We start from the raw sequence: 22,613 nt of genomic DNA, 5'->3' as shown, positions 1-22,613 counted from the left end.
AGTACCAAAAGATCTTTTACCCCAGCTGAAAGAACAAACTGGCACAGAGTTTAACATTTCCCCAAACATTGCTGTGCCCTACTTGGAATAACTAACTTTACATTTTTCAACCATCACTGACAAGAGTATGTTCATAATTATTGACTTCCTCAAGTAAGAACTGCTTTCAAAAAGCATAATTAAAAGCCTAATCATGGGTACTGAACTGAATTTAATGGTAACATTTCATGTTAGCATTTGGTTTAATTCTACATCTGGTTATTTCTGCATATTTAATATATCTGCAAATATAGATGCTTACACTTTAGTGGAAAATTATGCATGCTCTTCTAGAGTTGACCTTCGTAAAATGACTGAGTACAGGTTAACAAACTACATAGGCTTGTTCTGGGGCAATTCCTGAGTTACACCACTTGTGAAAATGAGACACTAAATGAGGATTATTTATCAAAAAAGATAACATTTTAATTGGCTCCAGCTCATCAAATGCAAAGCCTGCAGTATTTGCTAATGGAAACGTAATTTTTTGAGTAGAGGCCAAATCAATTTAGTGATGACTGAGCTCATGCAATAAATTGCACCATTGCACCAGGCACAGTAAGATATATAATAGTTTAAAGACTACCTTAGATTTGGACAAATATTAATTGTAACATCGCAGATCTAACAGTCTACCTCCCCTCTTGTCTCAATAGTATCCTTTAAATTGTAAGGAACTACCAATAATAATTTCACCTGGCTGCTGTGGAACATAGTAGATCTGACTTTATGCCTGTGTTATTTTAGGATTTCTGTTTTTACCTGCATTCTGTAGTACACTGCATAGAATAACCATGTTTCAGGCCCTGCACAGACTATAGATCATGCATTTGTCTTTGTGGCATTTTCAATTAAATAAATTAACAGGTGAATGACGATCAGCAAGTTGTCAGATTGCCAGAAAAACCCGTCTGGTTCTCTGTTGTCCTTTTGAAAAGGAAATCTGGCATCTTTGCCCTGTTTGGCCCACATGTGACTCCAGACCCACAGTAAAGTGGTTGACTCTCACTTGTCCTCTGGGCAGTTAAGGATGGGCAGTAAATACTGGCCTGGCCAGCAACATCTGCAAAACATGATTGAATATATTAAAACATTTCTTCAGTTTGTGCTGCTGTTCTATTGCAGCCAGGACTACAGGATAACCAGTCAAAGAATCTCCTGTTCAGGGCTTTTGTGTAGGTGATGGAAACATTGAAAAATAGGAGCAGGAAAAGGTCATTGGCCCATCAATTCCATTCCACCATTCGCAATGATTATAGTTGATCTTCTAACTCAATGTCATACTCCCACACTCCTTTCATAACCCTTGCAATATTTAGCCTTGAGATTTATTTATTTAATCTATCCAGTGAATTGGCCTTCATAGGTAGAGAATTCTATGGGTTCATTGAGTGAAGAAATTGCTCATCTTCATCCAAAATTGGCCTACCGCATATTATGAGACCACACAATTCATAGAAGCATCATATAATCCCTACAGTATGGAAACAGGCCATTGGGCCCAACAAGTCCACACCAACCCTCTAGAAAGTAACCCACCTAGACCCATTCCCCTATCCTATTACTCTACATTTGCCCCTGACTAATGCACCTAACCTGCACACTATGGGCAATTTAGCATGGTCAATTCACCTAGCCTGCACATCTTTGGACAGTGGGACGAAACCAGTGCACCCAGAGGAAACCCATGCAGTCGCAGGGAGAATGTGTAAACTCCACACAGACAGTCCCCCGAGGCTGGAATCATACTGAGATCCCTGGCACTGTAAGGCAGCAGTGCTAACCACTGAGCCACTGTGCCACTCACTAAGACGTTATGATGATACTATTAATTTAAGAGATGTGTTTTGTCCCTTTTTATGAAGAAAGGTTGAGACAGAGGTGTCAATCAGTCTTCTCAAAGCCATTAAACAGCTTGTGAGGTATTGTTTTTTTAAAAGATGGAATAATAGAAGCAGCCTGAATGGATGGAGTTAAACTCCCACAAAACCAGGGTTTTTAGTTTTAGCCCAGGACCAGTTGCTGGGGTCTTGAAGCTGGATGTGGAAGCTCTTATTCCTCTGTCTGATACAGCTAAAAGCTGGCGTTTTCTTCCTGCTGCTGGAACTACACGTGAGAAAATCTATTTTATTGAATTTGCCTTTGCCAGGGTGTGTTTATGGGATATATATGTATTCTTTGTTAAGAATTATAATAGAGTTAGAGTTAAGCCAATTCTTTTCTTTTTATTGTATTGTAGAGTAAAAATAAAGCCTGTTTTGCTTAAAGTTGACCTTTTGAATTGCATCTGGAATTCAAAACCTTCTACTTACCTTTCAAATAAGAAAATATGAGGGGCTACACTATCTTCTTAATTTATTTTGAGGGGGTTTGGTCTGGTCCATAACACATGACCACTTGTTGGATCTTCTGACCAGGGGAAACACCATCCTTGTGCCCGGTCTGGCAAGCCTGTTAGGATTTTACGTTTCAATGAGACCTCCACTCATTCTTCTAAAATCCAGTTAATACAAGCCCATTGGAACATATCTCTCCTCACATGACAGAATGCTATTCCAGGAATAGTGAGCCTTAGCTGCTATGATTTATTTCATAGCGATAAGGTGCATGGCCTGTATCAAGATTCTTGTTTTGTTTTAGAAATTTACATTAAAATAACAACATTTTCCAGCAAAATACTGCTTCAGTACAACAAGGCAGTAAAAACTGTCATATGTAAATGCATATCGTCGTGGCATTTGGAAAGTACAGCTGTCACATTAATACATTTCTTAGGTTGACGCGCAGTATGGTACACAGTCGAAGTTTTTCGTTCAAATGCACCTCCCACTCCCTCCTGTTCAAGTGACTTTCCATATTATATATTACATAGCACTCAAATGATGTATTCTCAGGCCATCAAAAGAAAAAAACTGAACTGGCTTCAAGGATTGTTGCCCCCAAAGAAAGCAATAAGGTGGACAAACCTTATTAGTGTTCTCATGAAATGTACCACCTTAACCAAAACTTGCTCGACATCAAGAGTTCAAGACAATCTGAACTGGACTAGATATCCAGGGAAAAAAAATTATTTCAGGTGAACGATATTGGGAGCAAGTTTCCTTTTTAAGAATATTTTTAAAAACTGTCCTGTTCTGCATTTCTGTTATTTCATTGTTTGTGCTATGATTATGTGATTGTGAATTTCTAATGAATGCCATCTGTAACTGTAGATTTGGTAACGAAGTTTAGGAATTTAAGTATAACAAAACTCTATATTTACAGTGCATTTTTGGTTGAACAGCCAAGGGACCTGTATTCTATACTAATCAGTCCTCCACTTGATCCTTACTCATACAGTCAGAGGATGGCTGATGGTCGCAGAGCATTGCTGTACTTCTACAATTCTGAATAGTATCGTGTAGATGATTGGTTCAGTCAGCTGGATGGTTGTTTTGCAATGCAGAGTAATATCAACGATATAGAGTCAATTCTTGCACTGGTTAAGGTTACCATGGAGAATTCATCTTCACTATTTTTCCCCTTGCCTCGAGGTATACTCACCCTCAGGTTAAACCACCACCAGTCTTCTCTCTCTGAAAGCAACCGGTGAAGACTAAAAAGGTAAGATAATAATGATTTTTTTTTTGAAAATGCATTCACATCCTTCATATAATTCAGCATTCAGCAGTATTCACAATACTCCAGCTAAGTTCTAACCAGTGTCATGGATCAGTTCACCATAACCACCTTGCTCTTATACTCTATGACCCTGTTAATGAAGCTTAGAATACTATTTGCTTTATTCCCAGCTCTCTCTACCTATCCTGCAATCTTTAGGATCAGAGATATTTTGCTACAATTATAAAAGGCCTTGGTGATACCACAGTTGGAATATTGTATTCGGTTTTGCATTGGGTTAGAGTTAAGGTTATTGAAAAGAGGGGTTTTCTTGCTATAGAAGGGGTGTAGCGAAGGTTTGCCAATTGATGTTCACATGGCAGACTGATGTATGAAGAGAGGTTGAATCAGGAAGGTTAATATTTACTGAAGTTGAGAAGAATTAAGTGGGGGGAAGGGGGAATTGAATCTCTTAGAAGCTATAAAATTCTAACAGCACTTGACAAGCTAGGAGCAGGAAAGGCATTCCAAATGGTGGGGGCATTCCAGAAGCATGAGTGACAGCCTAAGTTTACTAGCAGGACATTTAGGACTAAGATAAGGAAACATTCATTCATTCAGAGAGCGGTGAGCCTGAGGAACTCATTATGACTGAAAAAACAGTCAAAGCTAAACGGTGTATGATGATTTCAAAAAAGGTTTAGATATAGCACTTGAGGCCAAAGAAATCAAACATTATAGGGGGTGCAACAGGAACAGGTTGAGTTGGATGATCAACTATGACCATAATGAATGGTGGAGAAGCTCAAAAAGGGGCAAGTGGCCTATTCCTATTCCTATTTTCTATGTTACTATGTTTCTCTATACATATAGACCCAGGTTCCTCTGTTCCTGCACAGCTTTCATTTTACCCATCCCTCAAGTCCTTTGCACAAAAACCTTCTCCATATTGAATTTCATCTGCCACTTCTCCATCCACCCCTTTTGAGGTTTTACACTGTCCTACTCACCATTTACAATTCTTCCAATTTTTTTTGTCCTATGCAAAACATTAAAGTTGTATCCTTCACACAAAATCAAGATCTAGATCAATTATAAATCTCAGGAATAGTCAAATTCCCAATACAGAAATCTGGGGAATTTCACCACTCACCTTATCTAACCTGAGCATTCCATTAACCATTGTTCTGTTTTCTATCCCTCAGCCAATGTTGTACCCATGGCGAAACTGTCTCTTTTATGATGGGACCTATTATTTTCCTCAAAGGTTCGTTGTATGGCACTGAATTAATCCTTTGCAAGTCCATGTACATTACATCAGTCTTGCCCTCTGTTACCTCTTCCAAAAACTTAAAAGTTAGCTTGACTCAGTTTTCCCTTAACAGATCCATGCTGACACTTCCAGAAAAGTCATATTTTTCCAAATGTTTCTTAATTTTAAGCCAAAGAACTGTTTCTTGGAGCATCTCCACCAATAAAGTTAAGCTGGGAGGACTCTAATTGCTAAGTCAATCTAGGGGAAGGGAACTTGAGTTTGGTGAGCCAGCCTTTTAATGAGCATGCACATGTATGCAATTGTATGTAAAAAGGGTTCCTGAGTCTCTCATTTGAGAAATTTGGCTTGCCTTTAAAGGTTTGACGAACTTAATTCAAAACTTTTAACCTTCCATTGATCTTTGACTTCTCTCCCAATTGTTTCACTGCCCAACTTGGTTTCTACTCCCAGGAACAGCAATAGAATTCGACCTACAGTTACAGTTACCTACTATTTAGTGGTGTGCCATAGTAAAATCCTGACATGAGATTCAACGATATATTTGAGATAGGAAAAGTAGAAAATTTTACAATGTCCTATATTCCTGTTAGGAAAAGAAAGGCTGGTAGGTATAGGGAATAGTGGATGACTAAAGAAATTGAGGGTTTGGTTAAGAAAAAGAAGGAAGCATATGTCAGGTAGAGACAGGAGAGATCGAGTGAATTCTTAGAAGAGAAAAAGGCAGTAGGAGTATACTTAAGCGGGAAATCAGGAGTGCCAAAAGGAGACGTGAGATAGGTTTGGCAAATAGAATTAAGGAGAATCCACAGGGTTTTTACAAATACATTAAGGATAAAAGAGTAACTAGGGAGAGAATAAGGCCCCTCAAAGATCAGCAAGGAAGCCTTTGTGTGGAGCTGCAGAAAATGGGGGAGATATTACAAGAGTATTTTGCTTCAGTATTTACTGTGGAAAAGGATATGTAAGATATAGAATGTAGGGGAAAAGATGGTGACACCTTGCAAAATGTCCATAATACAGAGGAGGAAATGTTGGATATCTTGAATCGCATAAAGGTGGATAAATCCCCAGGACCTGATCAGATGTATCCTAGAACTCTGTGGGAAGCTAGAGAAGTGATTGCTGGGCCTCTTGCTGAGATATTTGTATCATTGATAGTCACAGGTGAGGTGCCGGAAGACTGGTGGTTGGCTAACGTGGTGCCACTGTTTAAGACGGGTGGTAAGGACAAGCCAGGGAACTATAGACCAGTGAGCCTGACCTCAGTGGTGGGCAAGTTGTTGGAGGGAATCCTGAGGGACAGGATGTACATGTATTTGGAAAGGCAAGGACTGATTAGTGATAGTCAACATGGCTTTGTGCATGGGAAATCATGTCTCACAAACTTGATTGAGTTTTTTGAAGAAGTAACAAAGAGGATAGATGAGGGCAGAGCAGTAGATGTGATCTATATGGACTTCAGTAAGGCATCGACATGGTTCCCCATGGGAAACTGATTAGCAAGCTTAGATCTCATGGAATACAGGGAGAACTAGCCATTTGGATACAGAACTGGCTCAAAGGTAGAAGACAGAAGGTGATGGTGGAGGGTTGTGTTTCAGACTGGAGGCCTGTGACCAGTGGAGTGCCACAAGGATCGGTGCTGGGTCCAATACTTTTTGTCATTTACATAAATGATTTGGATGTGAGCATTAGAGGTAAAGTTAGTAAATTTGCAGATGACACCAAAATTGGAGATGTAGTGGACAGCGAAGGAGGTTACTTCAGATTACAAAAGGATCTTGACCAGATGGGCCAATGGGCTGAGAAGTGGCAGATGGAATTTAATTCAGATAAATGCGAGGTGCTGCATTTTGGGAAAGCAAATCTTAGCAGGACTTATACACTTAATGGGAAGGTCCTAGGGAGTGTTGCTGAACAAAGAGACCTTGGAGTGTAGGTTCATAGCTCCTTGAAAGTAGAGTCGCAGGTAGATAGGATAGTGAAGAAGGCGTTTGGTATGCTTTCTTTTATTGGTCAGAGTATTTAGTACAGGAGTTGGGAGGTCATGCTGCAGCTGTACAGGACATTGGTTAGGCCACTGTTGGAATATTGCATGAAATTCTGGTCTCCTTCCCATTGGAAAGATGTTGTGAAACTTGAAAGGGTTCAGAAAAGATTTACCATGATGTTGTCAGGGTTGGAGGATTTGAGCTATAGGGAGAGGCTGAACAGGCTGGGGCTGTTTTCCCTGGAGCGTCAGAGGTTGAGGAGTGACTTTATAGAGGTTTACAAAATCATGAGGTACATTGATAGGATAAATAGACAAAGTCTTTTCCCTGGGCTTGGGGAGTCCAGGGCATAGGTTTAGGATGAGAGGGGAAAGATATGAAAGAGACCAAGGGGGCAACTTTTTCACACAGAGGGTGGTGCATGTATGGAATGAGCTGCCAGAGGAAGTGGTGGAGACTGGTACAACTGCAACATTTTAAAAGGCATTTAGATGGGTATATGAATAGGAAGGGTTTGGAGGGATATGGGCCGGGTGCTGGCAGGTGGGACTAGATTGGGCTAAGATATCTGCTTGACATGGACAGGTTGGACCGAAGGGTCTGTTTCCATGTTGTACATCTCTTTGACTCTATCTGGTATATATTGTCCAGTTCTCATCACTGTAGAGCTATGTACTGAAGATGTGACTTGGAAGGTTCAATGTTCGGCTTGCTCAGTGACAGTGCTGTTGTTCTAAACTCTTTCTTAGCTTAGACGTTAAGTGGCAGATTGTCAGTGATTGTGGAGCCTAAATGTGAAGCTATCAACACATCTTCATGTCACATTGTCATTGTTGATGGATGGAATGTGGCAATACCTAGGACCATGACATATGTCTTCCTGAATAATGGTCAAGTACATGACAGGCGTTATCAAGTCTCGACACGCGATCATTGTAGGTGCTTCTCAATGGAGAATGCTCCTGCATTCTGTTGTGTACTTAAAAGCATGGATTGATTTTTCCCAGCTCCTAAATGATCTGAGCCATGAAATTCCAGTTGGGAAAATACAGCAGGATCAGAAAAATGAGGTTTTCCACATTAGACATGTGTGTGGCTAAGCTTTGAAATGGTGTCGACAGCAGAAACCCTGCGAGGTCTCGTAGTGATGAATACCTCTTCCGCGTACAATAGCATGAGGACAGCACCACAGAGATGTGGTACAAAATGTGTAAAATTAGATGACAGGACTCAGCTCGGGGAGAGAAATTCTCCATGAAACTCCCTTTTTTTTGATCAAATAGAACCCAATGTTCTTTTAATGCTCCAATGCTCAAAACTCAGGGAATCCATCAACATTCACTCATTGTCAAGCCTATAACATCTATGCTCATTGGCATCAAGTGGAATTTTGGCTAACATCCAAAGATTTCCTATCTGGTGAACTGGCCGCTAGGTTAGAAACTCCTGATGCCCGTATGTCTACTACAAGGACACATGCAAACGGGATGTAATGGCAGATATTGAGACTGACAGCTGGGAGATGGTTGATGGTTGTGATCTCTGGTGACTGAATGTTTGGAATGGCATCAGAAGAGGCAAACAGGGAAGAAAACAATATTAGGTAGCCAAGAAAAGGATCCAGAGAAATCAGAGGCCAATGAATCATGCATCTCCCAGTGTACTGTCTTCTTCTGCTGCAAATGCAACAGAGAGTATCATGTCAGAGTGGGGTTTCTGAGCCGCACCAGGTATTGTTTAACAGAGAGTTGATCATCTTGGTACAAACCATCATCTTATGAAATAGACAGCAGCCACCATTGCAAAATTATGCTCTTCCTCTTTACCAACAGTGCACTTAAATATCTGTTCATCCTGCGTATTCACTGGTTAACTTGGATGGCTGGCTCAATAGTTCATATATTGCTAAATTAGGTTTCTCCACATTTATCACCTTAAAAGCAATTATCTCCAAAAGTAAGCCTCAGTGCACCTGATGAAAGCCTCTGATGAGAGTAAATCTTGTTGTGAACATGTCTGCAGTTGGAAAATGCAACATATTATGCAGTGGGTAATACTTTACCTTCGCCTCAGCATCAAATGGATGGTGAGTTATTCACCTCACTGTGACTGTGGAGATTGCACTGCACTTTGAGTACAAAAGCTTTGTCTCAAATTAGAAAAATATTGAAATGCAAGTCACTTTTCTTTCCCACAACATTCTATACATATAATCTCAAATCCCACATTTAGTACAATCCCACATTTTGTACACAGTGCCAGGAAATCATCAGGTTTTATAAATAGAGAAGAAGAGATCAAGAAGGCTAATCCCTGGTATGTCAGATGGAAAGGGTAATGAGAGTACATTCAATACAGTAGATCGCTTCAGCCTCAAATAAAGTCTTCTGGGCAGTTTTACAGTCTATGAAATCAAATTATAGTGTCCCTACAATGTAGAAAGGGGCTGTTCAGCCCTTCAACATCAAAGAGCATCCCAGTAGAGCCAGACCCTCACCTTATCCCTATAAACGCACATTTACCAATCCACCTAACTTGCATGTCTTTGGACTGTGGCAGGAAACCAGAGCACCTGGAGGAATCCCACACTGACATAGGGGTAACATGCAAACTCCACAAAGATAATCACCCTTTGCTGGACTCAATCCTGGGTCCCTGGTGTTGTGCTGACAACTGAGCCGTTGTATTAAGCATATATCCAAATATTAGGTTTAAATTTGTGGATGTGACAGCAAGACAATGATGTGGCCTCCTTTTCAAAGAGCCTATTGTATCTCAGGCATTTGAGACGCCAGCTGGGGGGGCTTCCCTCAAGATCGAGGACCCTGGAAGCAGACAGCAGGCATACTGAAAGCTGGTAACCAGATGCTGGTAACACTTTAATGCTCAACAGTGCCAATAGAGAGGCTGTCACTGTCACAGCTATGCTAGACCAAGGACTCAGATTGAAGAGGGAAACACACAAATGTAATGAAAACAAGGTGGTTTGTAGATTGGAGATTGGGGATAGATGGTCAACAGCAAAGTCAGGGGACTGGGTCTCAGGGCCCTCCCAGTGCAATGAACGTTCCTTAATCAGGCACTAAGTGCATTTGAACAAGAGACTGATTCGCCTCAGCAACCTGCAGGCAAACACAAACAGGGTCATGCTCAGCTCATAGTGAGCCCATCAGTGGGTTAGTACTTGCGTCAGTGTGATAAGGGTGTTAAATGGACAGGAGTTGCTCACTTAAGGACATTAAATCGGTGACAGGGAAGAATGACTGCCCATGGGCCTTTTCATAAAGGTCCTAAGTTGGTGTGGGGGCACAATTGTGGCAACCTCCAGCCCAAAGCGTCCCTATACTTGATTAAATGCTCCTGCCAATAGCACAGGGAAGGGCACCTGATTCTGTTCATCGATAAAGGTTCACAAATTGGGGCAGTCTGAGACTAAACCAGAGCAGCTGGAAAGGTTCCATGTAGCAAAATACATATTATGAATAGATGTTACTGACAATTAAATTCAGCAATTGGACAGGCATTATTAAATAGGCTGAACATACTCATGATCTTATGATTGTAAAGGATGTTACCATCTCTGTGTGGTTCTGAAGAACAGTTCTAATTCCTCCAAAAAGACTCTCTAAAAGACTCTCCTAAAGCTGCTTGCTCTGGTTGAAAAGTGTGGCACTGGAAAAGCACAGCTGGTCAGGCAGCACCTGAGGAGCAGGAGAGTCGACATTTTGGGCATAAGCCCTTCATCATGACTGATTTGCTGTGCTTTTCCAGCGCCACACCTTTTGACTCTGACTCTCCAGCATTTGCGGTCCTCCTTTCTCCTACTTGCTATAGTATAGCTCACCTGACTTCATATGAAAGCTGAAGCAGAGTGCTGAGTGCTAGCCAAAAAGGAGAATAATTGCAACTCATCCAGATTCCTAAACTGTGTACAGACACATTACAGCTGGAGTCACTAAATAGTGATCAACACTGATTGATTTTCACTTCCTGATCTTTAAATAAGTGTAACTCCTTGCCTTGGTTGAGAATATTTGACTTAACAGTGGCTACAGATTAAATCACAGATCTCCTTGTTGTTTTGTAGCTTGAATGTACTTTCTATATATTAAAAAATCATATGAGTGATCCCTTTATTCCTCACCCTAAACTGCAGAGGGCAGTTAAGATTTGATCTAATTTGATTTTGATTTCATTTCATTTATTATTGTCACATATATTGAGATACAATGGAAAGTATTGTTTTGCGTGCCATCCAGGCAAATCATACCTTATTTAAGAGCAATAAAGTAATAGTATAGTGCTACAGCAACAGAGTAGGTGCAGAGAAAGATCAACTCTAGTAAAGGAGAGATCCGTTCAAAAGTCTGATAACTGCGAGGAGGAAGCTCTTCTTGAATCTGTTGGTAAGTGCTTTCAAACTTTTGCATTCTCTACCCAATGGAAGAGGGTGAAAGAAAGATTATAACCAGGATGGGAGGAGTCTTTGATTTCGTTGGCTGCTTTCCCAAGGAAGTATAGATGAAGTCAGTGGAAGGATGGTTGGTGCATGATGAACTGGGATGTGTTCAGAAGTCTCAGTAATTTCTTGCAGTCTTGGGCAGACCAGTTGCCATACCAAGCTGTGATACAACTGGATAGTTTGCTTTCTATGGTGCATCTATAAAAATTGATAAAGGCCATTATAGACATGCCAAATTTCCTTGACCTTCTGAGGAAGTAGAGGTGTTGTTGTGCTTTCTTAACCATATCATTGACGTGAATGAACCAGGAAAGACTGTTGGTGATATTTATTCCTCAGAACTTGAAGTCGCGACCATCTCCACTTCAGCACTATTGATACAGACACGAGTGTGGCTTCCACTTGCTTCCTGAAGTCAATTACCAGCTTTCTCATTTTGTTGACATTCAGGGAGAGATTGTTGTTGTTAAGCCATGCCACTAAGATTTTTCAGATTGGATTCCCTACAATGTGTAAACAGGCCCTTTGGCCCAACAAATCCACACCGACTCTCCAAAGAGTAACCCACCCAAACCCATTCCCCTATCCAATATTTACCCTGACTAATGCTCCTAACACTATGGGCAATTTAGCATGGCCAATTCACCTAACCTTCACATCTTTGAATTGTAGGAGCACCTGGAGGAAACCCACCCAGACACGGGGAGAAAGTGCAAAATCCACACGCACAGTCACCTGAGGCAGGAATCAAACCCGGGTCCTGGTGCTGAGAGGCAGCAGTGCTTACCACTGAGCCACCATGCTGCCCATAAAGCTCTCCCTCTTTCCAGTTTCATAGTTGTTTATGATCCAACCCACAACAGTGATGCCATCAAATAACTTCTAAATAGAGTTAGATCAGAATTTGTCCACAGTCATGAGCGATTAAGGAGTACAGTAAGGGAATGAGTACACAACCTTGTGGGGCATCAGTGTTCAGGACTGTCGTGAAGGAGGGTTGTCAACTGTCCTTACTGATTGCGGCCTGCAAGTCAGGAAGTTGAGGATCCAGTTACAAAGGCCTAGGTTTCAGAGTTTGAGGATGGATTTGGTTGAAGGTGGAGCTGAAGTTAATAAATAGGAGCCTGATATAGTCTGCTATCCAGATGTTCCAGGAATAAATCTAGGGCCAGGGAGATGGTGTCTTCTGTAGGCCTGTTATGACGGTAGGCACATTATACTGGATCAGGGCTGTCGGGAGGCTGGAGATGATTTGTGCCATTATTAAACCTTTTGAAGCACTTCATTATAATGGATGGCAGAGCACCAAAATCAACTTGTTCTGATTTGTTGTACACTAGTAAATTAGTTTCCTTCTTAAAAGAACAAGTGAAAAGAATTTTTTATGACAATCCTGTAGTTTCATGGTTGTGGTTACTAACACTTTTTAATTCCAGATTTAGTAAATTAATCAAATTTAGATTCCTGGGTTACGGTGGCCAGATTTGAACTCATTGGGACTGGTCTCTGGCTTACTAGTCAGTGATATCATCATTATGGAATACTGACCCAAAATTATTATCCATAAAATTCACGATTAAGACTAAACAAAGTTTTGCTAGGATTAACTTGTAGTATCTTCCAAACAATTTCATTGTTAGCAATGACCTAAAACTGTAGCTCAATAAATTCATCATTCATAACCTAAGGTTGAAATTGCATTCAGCAAGTGGTCCCTATTTTTCTTGAGAAAGCATTATGGAAATCTCTCATCCTTCTTCCATGCACAAATGCCATCTGGCTACCAATCTGCAAGTTAGAAGCTAATAATTTTTTTTTGCAATGGAAAAATAAAAGACAGCTTGCCAATGAGAACATCTGGAGCTTCATCTGTAATACAGTTGTGAAGTTAGGTATGTGGTGGCAAGACTCAGAAAACCTCCATCCAAGAATCAGACTTAAGCTTTTGCAGTACTTGTCCTTGATAAAATGGGCTTCCCTTTCAGTTATTAGTATACATTTTGTACAGTGTATGTATTACACAAATGATACTGCTTTAAAAAAAAATCAAGTTTCACTGATGGAATTAGCTAACAATTAAAAAGTCACTATTTCCTAGAAGATTCTCAAAGATAATAATTAAGATTGCAGTGTAATTTCCTATCCTCTTCTCCATCTCTAGAAGGAAATAACTTGTGCCAAGGCACAATTCCATGGATATCATCAGCCAAGTACAAGCCCGTCAAATGTGAGCCAGACAGAGAATGTTGGCAAGATATTGAGAATCATGCAGAGTTTCACAGCTGAGTCTGATCAGCTCTTACCAGATGTTCACACATTTGCATTTTCCACCAGGAAACACTTGATAGGACTGGGAGGAGCAGCCTGGCTGATTCCCTTCCTCAACTTGGCCAATTGTAATACCTTAAAATTTGATTTGTGATGGATCAACGAACTTGAATTAATCCTGGGACAGTCTAGTTAAAAATGCTACTAAAGTGCCTAATGACAAGTTGTATAGTACATTCAGTAGTTTCATTGAAAATATATTAAAATATCTTTTCAATATATAGTTTGCTATTTAGGATTAGATATCCTTGGTATAGGGTTATAGCTCATATGTGGAATGACTAAATACAATGACAGACTACTGGACATGGTCAAAATCTAAAATGGATGAGAGCAAGTTCACTGAAGATGGAGTCAATTGGAAGAAATGTAAGATGAGCAATCATCTGTTTAACGCAATTGCGTAAAGACACATTCTACCCAAACAATTTTATTTCTTCTATAAATGAATTATAGGGGACATCTAGTGAGGACCCTAACTTCTAAGGACAGCAGAGTTCTGAGAAAGCAGAGATCAGACAAAAGATTTAATCACTTGAACTGAATCCAAAACAATCACATCCTGTGAAAACAGGATCAAAAATTGACATCGTATCTGTAGAATTTAATGATGGTTTTACAATTATATCAGAGCAAACAATTCAACAGGCCATAGTCTAGTTTGAGAAGAGAAGTAGGTCAGAGATATTTGATTTATAGGAAGTAAATCATTGAAAATTTTATTAATCTTTTGCAATAGCTGAAAGTGCGAACGGATGCTATTAAATAATAATTCAGACAAAATGATTTAACAATGCTCTAACTAGCAAGTTTTGAGAAGATTTGTAGCTCAGGTTGAGGTTTTGGATGTAGGTTTGCTCACTGAGCTTGGAGGTTCATTTCCAGATGTGTCATTACCCTACTAGATAACACTTTCAGTGGGCCGCATGCAAAGCACTGCTGAAAAGTCCTACTTTCTATTTATATGTTTGGGTTTCTTTGGGTTGGTGATGTAATTTCCTGTGGTGATGTAATTTCCTGTGGTGAAGTCACTTCCTGTTCCTTTTCTTAGGGGTGGTAGATGGAGTCTTACTCAGTGTGTTTGTTGATAGAGTTCTGGTTGGATTGCCATGCTCCTAGGAATTCTCGTGTGAGTCTTTGTTTGCCTTGTCTTAGGATGGATGTGTTGTCTTCGTCGATGTGGTGTCCTTCCTCATCCATGTGTGAGGATACTAGTGAGAGAGGCATTGAAAAACAATAAAAACAACTACAAATGGGAAGAAGATGGATTTCCACAGTCAGTAATTCTTGCAATCATTTGTATTATCTATGAGCAACACACTCAATTAACAGAAATACAAATAAATGTAAACAGTTCTCCATGAGGACAATCCAATTGAACCAAGTAGAATCTGTGCCATATTAAATTAAACAGTGAGACTTTCCAAAAAACAAAGAGATATTTTGCCTTGATATGCATGCTTGAAGGTGATGGGACAGATAGTTGAAGTGGTTAAAAAGGCAAGTGATACTTGCCTTTATTAGCTGAGGTATAGATTTTAAGAGCAGGATGGTGATGCTGGACCTGTATAAAATGTTGATTCGGCCACAGCTGGACAACTATATGTAGTTCTGGAGTCCACATTATCGGAGAGATATCATTGCACTGGAGAGGGTGCAGAGGGTGCTGCCTGATATGAGTTAAAATTATCCATGTTGTTTTTACATGTTTCCATAATTTGTCCACGTATCTGTTCCTCTATCACCTGCTGGCTGTTGGCGGCCTGTAATACAACCCCATAAAAGTGATTGCACCCTTCTTATTGCTGAGCTCTACCCATATGACCATCCAAGGTGTCGTCCTTCTGTACAGCTGTGATATTCTCCCTTGTTAGTAGCACAACTCCTCCCTCCAACTTCTTTTACAACCCTTTCTATCTTGCCTGAAACATCTAAATCCAGAATATTAAGTTGTGAATGCTGTCCCTCCCTCAATTAAGTCTCTGTAATAGCTACAACATCGTAGTTATACACATTAATCCAAGCTCTAAGTTCATCAGCCTTACCTGTCATACTCCTTGTATTAAAACAAATATACCTCCTACTATGTTTAGTACCTCTCGCTGTCTGTTCTTCCTCTAAGTTTTCAGTGATGCTTCAGTTATGAAGAAACATTGGATAGACTGAGTTGTTTTTATGGGAGCAAAGGAGATCAAGGAGTGATGATTGAGTGGTATAAAATTGTCAACAGCATAAAAAGAGTAGACAGGTGGAAACATTTCTTCTTGATGAAAAGATCAATAACCAGGGGACATGGATTTAAGGTAAGGGACAGGATCTAGAAAGAATACAAGGAACTCTTTTCCCACCCAGCCTGTGTAGAGGCAAAAAACTATCGTCGCATTTAAGTTGTATTGAGATGTACATTTGTAGTGCCAAGCCATATAAAGTCAGGGGTCAAATGTTAAAAAATGGGTTTGAACAGTTGGATGCTTGATTTTTGACTGGTCCAGACTCAATAGGCCAAAAGGCCTTGTCTGTGCAAACGATCTCTATGACTTTGCTCACAGTACTTTTCAATCACGTCTTGATGCAATTCCCTTCCTGACAGTGCTGTGCCTACACCACATAGACTGTGACGATTCAAGAAGATGACTCACCACCACCTTAAGGACAATTAGGGATGGTCAACAAATGCTGCCCTTGCCAGTAAGGCCCACATTTCACGAAGGAAAAAAGAAAAAAAATTGGCCCTTAGGCAATGGGGTCAATCTAGCCAAAGAATAATCAGGCAGCAGCTTTTAGAATTTCCTGGCTCTTCCAGGAGCTAATTGATATTAATGACTACCCCTATAGTGGATTCTGGGTAGTCCAATATGGAGGATGAGAAAAATTTCTGGCTGTAATTTTTTGAGGCATTTTAGGTGTTGGAGGTGATTTCCTCAAATTCCAGGAGCAGCAATTACTGTTTTATATGCTGTTGCATTGTTTTGAAACTTTGGAGAAAAAAAAAGTCAAAGCTACTGCATTTTTAAAAGGGAGTGCGTCTAGGGAAATTAAAAAAATAGTGAAATTCGCAACTGTTCTTGAAGGAACCTATTGGGAAAGGTCACAGCACAGAAACAGATAAGTTGATGTTTTAAGCGTGGCCTTAAAATAAGTCTGCAGTGGGTTCTTTCTTGACAGGACATTACTTAGGCCACTGTTGGAATATTGCGTACAATTCTAGTCTCCTTCCTATCGGAAAGATGTTGTGAAACTTTAAAGGGTTCAGAAAAGATTTACAAGGCTGTTGCCAGGGTTGGAGGACTTGAGCTATAGGGAGAGGTTGAATAGGCTAGGGCTATTTTCCCTGGAGTGTCAGAGGCTGAGGGATGATCTTATAGAGGTTTATAAAATCATGAGGGGCATGGATAGGAAAAATAGACAAAGTCTTTTCCCTGGGGTGGGGAGTCCAGAACTAGAGGGCATAGGTTTAAGGTGAGAGGGGAAAGATATAAAAGAGACCTAAGGGACAACTGTTTAACACAGAGGTTGGTACCAGTATAGAATGAGCTGCCAGAGGAAGTGGTGGAGGCTAGTACAATTGCAATGGATATATGAATAGGAAGGGTTTGGAGAGATATGGGTTGGGTGCTGGCAGGTGGGACTAGATTGGGTTGGGATATCTGGTTGGCATGGACGAGTTGGACCGAAGGGTCTGTTTCCATGTTGTACATCTCTATGACCCTATGTACTCATAAATTCTAAGTTTTCCAATGGCCAATGCCAAGAATGGAAACATTTAAGCAAAATCAACTATCCACTGGAAGATAATTGGTGCTGGAAAATGTGGGTAAACTTGGAAAAAATATAGACAAATTCTCTTAAAAAGATGATGAAGAGTGAGGAAACTTCTCATAAGATCGAGGTATTACTGTGGGTCAGGGTATGAGGCTGAAGAGTGTCTACTTCTGATAACTGGTAAAGTTCCACTACTTCTTACCCTTACCCACAAAATCTAAAAGCCAATATATGTGACGGTGTTAATTTCTGAGACAAAACCTAGAAAAAGAAATGGGCCATAAAATATTTCTCAAAACATTCATGGAGACAAAGAGGATCTTTTTAAACAAAACAAGCTGCTCAAATGATCCATGAAAGAATTATTTAAATTTCAACAGATCATGCAGGTGAGAATGTGACAAAGTCAAATAAACAAATAGCTTATGTTTAACAGAAAATGTATAACTCCCTGCCTTTGTAATCTCTTATGCTTTTTCTCCTTCATGCATCCTTAAATTGTTGCAATCAGGACTCATTGCCTTATCTTGTACTGTTAACTAAGTTCACTAATGCTAGCGAACTATGGAATTCCTTCTGTCTCCAGTTTTCACTCTGTCATACACTCAGGTTTTAGCATGCAAGGATGATGTCAGTTCATTGCTATTTGGACTTTCCTCAACTTCTCTGTTTAATCCTGGCTACTTCTTGCTCTGGGGCGTACATATGTTAGTAGCTATACTTTTCTCCTTTCTATTAAGCTGCAACAGTGAGTGATATGGCAGACAGGGTTTACCAGGAACGATTAATTCATTAAATGGCTGTTCTTAGAATATGCCACTGCACATATTCATCATTGCAGGAAGGCTTATGGATACCCTTCATGCTGTGCTACCAGTTCAGGCAACTAATGCCCACTTACTTGAGTATTCATCCATCCACAGGTGAGGGAAATACCATGTGGGAAAACCAAAACAAAATAGTATCGCAGTTCCTTGCAGTTTCCCACAGGGATCCCTCATTTAAAGACATTTAATGATTGATGGAATGGTCTAAGGATGGGAATGGAGATGTCCACTGACAGTCACTCCCTTGTCCTTACTGCCAAGCAGCCTCTTACCATGATCTCCTCTCCACGATTTTTGTCCCACTATCACTCACTTGGTCTATGGTAATTCTGGACCTCAGATAGATGTAATACCAGAGCAGGCAAAGTCTTCCCATTGACACTGCCAATGAAAATGTCTTGGCCTCTTATTGAGCTGCAGCTCTCAGCAGGAGGGATCTCCAACCCTGGGGATCCTTGATCATATCACTGCCCAATTACATGGCTGATCTTTGCATCATATATAGATAAGGTGGTTAGCATGCTTACCTTCATGGCTCAGACCATTGAGTTAGGACGTCATGTTGAGGTAGTACAAGATGTTGATGAAGCTGCTTCTTGAATTCTGTATCCAGTTCTGGTCATCCTCTTATAGAAAGGATATTATTAAGCTGGAGAAGGTTTGGAAGAGATTTACCAGAATGTTGCCAGGAACGGAATTTTGAGTTATTATGAGAGGCTGGCTCAGCTGGCACTTTTTTCATTGGAGTGTAGGAGGTTGAAGGTTGACCTTATAAGAGTTTATAAAATCATGAGGGGTATTGATAAAATGAAAGGCAAGTATCCTTTCCCTCGGGTGTGGGATTTCAAAACTTGTGGGCAAATATTTAAGGTCAGAGGAGAAAGTTTTAAGAAAGACACAAGGGGATTTTTTTTTTTACAAAGAATGGTTCATGTGTGGAATGAACTTCCAGAGGAAATTGTGGATGCAGGTACAACTCCAATGTTTAAAAGACATTAAGGAAAGTTCATTATTAAGAAATGTTTAGAGGGATATGGGCCAAATGCAGGCAGGTGGGACTAGTTTAGTGTGGGATTATGGTTGGCATGGATTGGTTGGACCGAAGTGTCTGTTTCTGTGCTGTATGATTCTATGACTCTATAAAAGGAGGCTCTAACTGGCAGGTAACACTCCAGTCATTTTCATTAAGTGCTACCCTACGTTGAGCAGTACAACAGAAAATCTGCTCAGGTCACTGAAATACATATAAAATATAGTGACAGTAGCTGGTAATTATCAATAAAATAATAGAACAAGACTTTACAGGACAATCTTGACTATTGATTGAAGTCGCATTGAATAATGTCACAAATGAAAACAGAAATTACTAGAGAAACTCGGCAGGACTGGCAGCATCCATGAGAAGAAAGCAGAGTTAACATTTCAAGTCGGGTCACGTCATCAGAACTCACCAAGGTTTCTTTAGCAGCATCTTCCAAACCTTTCTGAAGAAGCGTCACTGGACTTAAAATGTGAACTCTGCTTTCTTCCCACAGATGCTGTCAGATTTGCTGAGTTTCTCCAGCAATTTCTGCTTTTTTCAGATCTCCAGCATCTGCAGTTTTGTTCTCTATTTAAATAATGTCATGTTTGCATTTTAAATCTTTCTATATTTTCAACCCATGTTAAAGGGTTTTCCCCTGAATAAAGCACTCCATAGATCATTGATTTAGTGTTGAATTACCCATTACTTTCAGAATCAATTCCTCACTTCAATCATTTTGTGTGAGCGATGCATAATTTTGTCTTTTTTGAGTTAAAATCTTTAATCTTGCAGTTTCATGGAAAACAAATCCTAGATTTACCCTTCTCATATCATTTATTATTTTATTTCTATCGGTGAGATCAACTGTCAGATATCTCAAATCATGGGTAAAATGAGGAAGGCTCCTCAATATATTTAATCTTCACTTTTTAGGAAAACAATCTCATTGTTTAAGGTTCAGTATTGTGTCCCTAACTAATTTGACAGCTTTTCCAGAGGTTGATATGTCCTATAGAGAGATACTTGCTGACAGCTGTTTAGATTTATCTTAACAGTGTTGAATCATTGATCTCTTATCCTGCTCTATCTGCAAGTACTCCATCTGATTAAGGTGGCTCTTTTCCTGAACACTCTTGTTTTATTTCTTCTTTATTCTTTCATGTGTGTGGTCATTGTTGGGTGAACCAGTATTGTTGCCTGGAGAATGTGGCGTTGAATTACTTTCTTATACCACTATTTTAGAAAGAATTTTTCAGGATTTCGACCTAGTCACAGTAAAGGAATAGTGACAGACAAGACAAGATGAAGTGTGACTTGGAGGTGAATTTGCAAGCAGTGGAGTTCCTATTCCCTTGTCCTTTTGGATGATAGAAGTCAAGAGTGTTGCCAAAAAAACCTTGATGAGTTGTTGCAGTTGGTCTTGTAGATGGCACACCCTGCTAACACTGAGTATTAAAGGTGAAGGGATTGAATGGTACATGGGGTATCGATCAAATGGACTGCTTTGTCCTGGATAATATCAAGCTTCTTGAGTGTTGGTGAACCTGGACGCAGCCAGACAAGTGGGGAATAGTCCATCTCACTCCTGACTTGTAGATAATGGAAATGCATTGGAGGAGACAGGTGCCGAGTCATTCAGAATTCCTAGCCTCGCACCTGTTATTACAGCCACAATATTTATAAACTGCTGTAGTGCAGTTTTTGGTCAATGCTAATGTATAGAATGTTGATAATGAAAAATTCAGTAATGGTAGAGCAACTGAATGCCAAAGAGCGATGGTTAGAATTGCATTTGTTGGAGATGGTCTTTGCCTATGCAGCATATGTTTCATTTTAAAAATTTAGTATATTAGGAAATGTTTTTGAAAATAATTTCTTATTTCAGAGATATTATTGTTACTTCTTATTTTGCACTCAGAAGGTTACCATTACAAATAACTGGGCGGTCTTCATCGGAGTAACTGTGAAGCAAGAGGCAACTTAGGTCTTTTAAACAGCTCAAAATCTGTGGGAATGAATAAGATGTTATTGCATTGGTCAGCTGACAAATGCGTAGAATTGAAGGCAATTAATACTAGAATACAGCAATTGGTTGTTTTAATTTTCATTCAGAAAGAATTTAGCAGACAATACAAAGCATGTTTATCCAAATCTCCTTCTGGTTAACACCTGGGAAGTAGCCTTGCCTGCGATTTGTGTGTGGCGACAGATCCTTAGAGAATGATAAAACAGTCAGGGGTAGAGTCACCAAGTCATTATATTGAATCTGGCAACAGCTTTAAAGTACTTCCAACAGAAACAGCTTATTTTCAGCTGAGAGCTCTAAAGTTATTCTTCGCTCTAATAGTTTTTCCCTGAAGTTCTCATGGAGAACAGAACTCATTAAAGATTGTGGTGATTCAAATCACTGTCTCCTTTGATCTACCCTGCAATGTGCTCGGTATTCATTCTTATCGCTAAGGAAAAGCAACCATTCACAGGGCTTACAGAACCCAAACTACCGTTTTAGATACAAGAATGCATAACTTTACCATATATATCAATATCTGTTCTTTGACCAACAAATCGCCTGTTTCTTTTTTCCTCATGAACCTGTTCTGAGGTATTATAATACACCTCTGCAGTAGGTAGGACTTGAACCCAGCCTCCTGGGCCAGGGGTAGGGATGCTACCACGGCACCACAAGAGAGTCTCTGACCAACTAACCACTTCATTCATTTGGTGTTCACTTGTTGTACCTAATCAATGGGATGTCTTGGAGTGTGAAATTGACTACAAACAGAATTCAATTCATGGATCATGTGGTCTTTTCAAGGAGGCAGATTTCACCAAAATGTAAAATACAATGTAATTTATTCTGATGTTTTACATACTGTAATACAACCTACGCCAGCACGAAATTTTTTAAAAAATGAAATGACCTGGGCTTTATTGTTCCTTTTCAGAATTCTAACAAATAAAAAGTCAAATTTCAGCAGACAACAGTCACAATAATGCATGATAGTTTTTGCAGAGTTATACTCATATGTTTCAAAATTTGTTTCTTTAAGACTTATTTGTAAGAAGTAAATGATTGCTATTTGATGGGGCAGTTACTTTCTTGGGCATTCCCAGCAGCTTGCTCAGCTTTCTCTCATGTCCTTTGATCTACATGAGAATACTAACTGGCTGGTAAGCTTTCGATGATCTTATGACAAACATATGTTATAAAACAAGAACTAACATAATTATTTGAAATAAGTTCAAGCTTCTCAAAATATTCATCAAATGATTTGTCCATCACAGCTTCTGTGGGTTTTTTTTT

General features: G+C 39.8%; 1 long non-coding RNA gene across 1 annotated transcript in view; it reads left to right on the top strand.

Moving 5' to 3' along the window:
• Window positions 1-22,613, top strand: part of LOC140494152 (uncharacterized) — a 42,991-nt gene that overhangs the window by 5,510 nt on the left and 14,868 nt on the right. The window contains exon 3 of the long non-coding RNA XR_011963915.1: window positions 3,573-3,642. This is a non-coding gene — a long non-coding RNA (uncharacterized lncRNA). The remainder of the gene's footprint in view (window positions 1-3,572; window positions 3,643-22,613) is intronic.

Source organism: Chiloscyllium punctatum, chromosome 23, assembly GCF_047496795.1.
Source record: "Chiloscyllium punctatum isolate Juve2018m chromosome 23, sChiPun1.3, whole genome shotgun sequence".
Classification (NCBI taxonomy): Eukaryota; Metazoa; Chordata; class Chondrichthyes; order Orectolobiformes; family Hemiscylliidae; genus Chiloscyllium; species Chiloscyllium punctatum.
This window is presented reverse-complemented; position numbering and strand designations above follow the sequence as displayed.